The sequence below is a fragment of the Eubalaena glacialis genome, chromosome 10 (assembly GCF_028564815.1).
Source record: "Eubalaena glacialis isolate mEubGla1 chromosome 10, mEubGla1.1.hap2.+ XY, whole genome shotgun sequence".
Taxonomy (NCBI): Eukaryota; Metazoa; Chordata; class Mammalia; order Artiodactyla; family Balaenidae; genus Eubalaena; species Eubalaena glacialis.
In genome coordinates, this window is record NC_083725.1 from 97,822,937 (window position 1) to 97,827,456 (window position 4,520).

A 4,520-nucleotide genomic window follows, 5' to 3' on the forward strand; every position below is an offset into this window, starting at 1 on the left:
GTCCTTTGAGATTCCATATGAATTTTAAGATGGATTTTTCTATTTCTGGAAAATACATCATTGGGATTTTGAGAGCGATTGCATTGCATCTATAGATCACTTTGGATAGTATTTACATCTTAACAATATTAAGTCTTCTAATCTGTGAACACTGAATGTCTTTCCACTTTTTGGTGTTTTTTTATTTCTTTCAGCAACATTTTGTAATTTTCAGTGTATAAATCTCTTGCCTCCTTGGTTAAGTTTATTCCTAAGTATTTTATTCTTTTTGATGCTATTGTAAGTGGAATTATTTTCATTTCCTTTGAAATTCCTTTTTAGTTTATAGAAATGAAACTGATTTTTGTGAGTGATTTGGGGGTATTTTTCCCCTTTTTTTGGAGTTGGAAATGTTCTATATTTTGATGTGAGTGGATTATACTGAAGTATACTTATATAAAAATTCACCAATCTGGACAGCTAAGATTTTTGTGCTTTACTACATGTAAATTAATCCTCAAAAAAGTAAAAAGTTATGAACTATTCCAAGCATCAAAAAAAGTGTGAAAGATCATCCTTTTACAGAACACTTTAAAAATAACAACTGAGTCAGTTGAAGTCTTAGGTATAGACAGGTTCTTTCCCACTCCATCCCATCCCAGGTAACCACCAATCTGAAACTGCTGAGTATTATTCTCTTCATGGTTATTTTAATGGAAAGTTCACATTATGGGTTCTCCACCCAAACCTAGAAGTCCTTATTACTTCTTGTATTTGAAATTTTAAGGTCAATTATTAAGTTCAGTGATGAAAGTTATCAGAAGAATACTTTTCCTGAAAATTATTTTTTCTTAGGAAAAAAAAAAGGAAAATCAAAACCCTCTCAGCATAGCCTCAAATGCTGTACAGTCAAGTCACCCTGCAGATGGGGATGGGCTGTTGGTCATTCTCTGGGTCAGCAGGATTGTTACTTGGACCATTCTCTCCTCAGCCTCTTGCTCCAAGTCACCCTTATACTGGCACAAAGCCTCTCTGACCTCTATGTTTTGGCAGCATGTTCTGCAATGGGATCTCAGATGTGTCAAGATCATGATTTGTTTTAAATCACTGTTTCCCACTTAATTTTTTCCTGCTTGTTGTTCTTCTTCCACTCATTTCTTTTATTTGACATTTTTCTTGTTTCCTGAGGCAGGCTTGCATCACTATAAACTTCCCTTTTAGAACTTTTCTTGTGCCCCACAGATTTTGTATCATTGTGTTTTTATTTTCATTTGTCTCCAGGTATTTTTTTATTTCACCTTTGATTTATTCAGTGACCCATTGATTGTTTGTAGCATTTTGTTTAGCTTCTATGTGTTTGTGTTTTTGAAGTTTTTTTCCTGTAGTTGATTTTTAGTCTCATAGTTTTTGTGGTGAGAAAAGATGCTTGATATGATTTCAATTTTCTTAAATTTACTGAGGCTTGTTTTGTGTCCTAGCACGTGATCTATCCTGGAGAATGTTCCATGTGCACTTGAAAAGAATGTGTTTTCTGCTGCTTTGGGATGGAATGTTCTATATGTATCTATTAAGTTCATCTGCTCTAATGTGTTGTTTAAGGCCAGGGTTGCCTTATTACTTTTATGTCTGGATGATCTGTCCATTGATATAAGTGGGGTGTTAAAGTCCCTTATTATATTGTGTTACTGTCAGTTTCTCCTTTTATGTCTGTAAATATTTGCTTTATGTATTTAGAAGTTTCTATGTTGGGTGCATATATATTTACAATTGTTATTTCTTCTTCTTGGATTGATCCCTTGATAATTATGTAATGTCCTTCTTTGTCTCTTGTTACAGTCTTTGTTTTAAAGTCTACTTTGTCTGAGATAAGTATTGCTATCCCATCTTTATTTTTGTTTCCATTTGCATGGAATACCTTTTTCCATCCCCTTCCTCACTTTCAGTCTTTGTGTGTCTTTAGATCTGAAGTGACTCTCTTGCAGACAACATATAGATGGATCTTGTTTTTGTATCCATTCAGCCACTCTATGCCTTTTTATGGTAGCAGTTAGTTCATTTACATTTAAAGTTATCATTGATAGATATATACTTCTTGCCATTTTGTTATTTGTTTTCGGGTGGTTTTTGTAGTTCTTTTCCGTTTCTTCTTCTTTTGCTCTCTTCCCTTTAGATTTGATTACTATCTTTAGCTTTATGTTTGGATTCCTTTCTCTTTTTTGTCTGTGTATCTATTATAGATTTTTGGTTTGTGTTACCATGAGGTGTGTGTGTGTGTGTGTGTGTGTGTTTTAAGTTGCTGATCTCTTAAGTTTGAACACATTTTAACAACCTTGCATTTTCACTCTCCTCACCCCCACATTTAATGTTTTTGATATCATATTTTACATATTTTGTGTGTGTGTATCCCTTCACTACTTATTGTGGATATAGATGATTTTACTACTTTTGCCTTTTAACCTGCCTACTAGCTTTATAAGTGGTTTGTCTACTACCTTTACTGTATATTTGCCTTTACCAATGAGTTTTTTCCTTTTGTAATTTTTATATATCTAGTTGTGGCTTTTTGTTTTCTTCTTAGAGAAATCCCTTTAACACTTCTTGTAAAGCTGATTTGGTGGTGCTGAACTCTTTTAAATTTTGCTTGTCTGTAAAACTCGATCTTTCCATAAAATCTGAATGATAACCTTGCTGGGTAGAGTATTTTTAGTTGCAGGTTTTTTTCCTTTCATCATTATAAATATATTGTGCCACTCCCTTCTGGCCTGCAGAGTTTCTGCTGAAAAGCCAGCTAGCTGATAGCGTTATGGGAGCTCCCTTATACATAACTAGTTACTTTTCCCTTGCTGCTTTTAAGATTCTCTCTTTCATTTTTCTCATTTTTTTTTTTAAATTTATTTATTTATTTATTTTTGGCTGTGTTGGGTCTTCGCCTCTGTGCAAGGGCTTTCTCCAGTTGCGCGAGCGGGGGCCACTCTTCATCGCAGTGCGCGGGCCTCTCACTGTCGCGGCCTCTCCCATTGCGGAGCACAGGCTCCAGACGCACAGGCTCAGTAGCCGTGGCTCACAGGCCCAGTTGCTCCGCAGCATGTGGGATCCTCCCGGACCAGGGCACGAACCCATATCCCCTGCATTGGCAGGCGGATTCCCAACCACTGCACCACCAGGGAAGCCCCCATTTTTCTCATTTTAATTACAATGCATCTTGGTGTGGTCCTCTTTGGGTTGATCCTGTTTGGGACTCTCTGTGCTTCCTGGACATGGATGTCTGTTTCCTTTCCCAGGTGAGGGAAGTTTTCAACTATTATGTCTTCAAATTTGTTCTCTGCGCTTTTTCTCTCTTATCCTTCTGGAGACCCCTATAATGTGAATGTTAGTATGCTTGATGTTGTCCCAGAGGTCTCTTAAACTGTTCAAATTTTTAAAGTTCTTCTTTCTTTTTTCTGTTCAGCTTGAGTGCTTTCCACTACTCTCACTTCCAGTTTGCTGATTTGTTCTTCTGTATTCTACTGTTGATTCCTTCTAGTGTATTTTTATTTGTTGCTGTATGCTTCAGCTCTGTTTGGTTCTTCTTTATATTTTCCTTTTGTTAAACTTGTCACTGGGTTCATCCATTCTTCTCCCAAGTTTGTAAAGCATCTTTATGATTGTTACCTTGAACTCTATTGGGAAGCTTGCTTATCTCCACTTCACTTAGTTCTTCTTCTGGGATTTTATCTTGTTCCTCGATTTGGAACATATTCAGCTGTTGCCTCATTTTGCCTAATTCTCTGTTTTTATTTCTATGTATTTGGTAGGTTGGTTACACTTCATAATCTTGGAGAAGTGGCTTTATGTAGAAGATATTTTATGGGGCCCATCAATGCACTCCCCTTTGGTCACCAGAGCTATATGCACTAAGAGTGCCCTCTAAGTGGGCTGCATGACCCTTCTGTTGTGGTGGACTGACTACTGTGGGCATGCTGGTAGGTGTGACTGGCCCCTGGTCTGGCTGGTTGCTAGTCCCTGCCTAATGCAGAGGCTGCCTGCTTCTGATGGGTTGGGTCAAGTCCTGGCACAGCTGGCTGCATGGCCCTGGGAGTCCTGGTCCTGAGGCCAGCTCATTGTTGGGCAGGGCTGTGGAGCACTAGGGGTCTTGGGGCTAGTTCTGGCCCACTGATAGGCAGAGCCGGGTCCTGGGGTAGCTGGCTGCAAGTCTGGGCGTCCTGAAGGTGTCATCCTGCTGGTATGCAGGGCCAATTCCTGACATGGCTGACTGTGGGGTCCTGGGCATCCTGGAGCTGGTGTCAGCCCACTGGTTGGGGAGGCCATGTCCCCGGGGTTGTTGGGGGCTCAGGGGTCCTATGGAAACTGGCCTGCTCTTGGATGGAACTGTTTCCCTGCCTGGCTAGCTGCTTGGCCTGGGGTGTCCCAGGACTGGTGCCTACTGGCTGGTGGGCAAGGCCAGGTCCTAGTGCTAATAAGCTACAGGGAGGATTCCAAAATGGTGCTTACCAGTACTAGTGTTCTCATGTTAAAATGAACTCTCAAAAATGGCTGCTGCC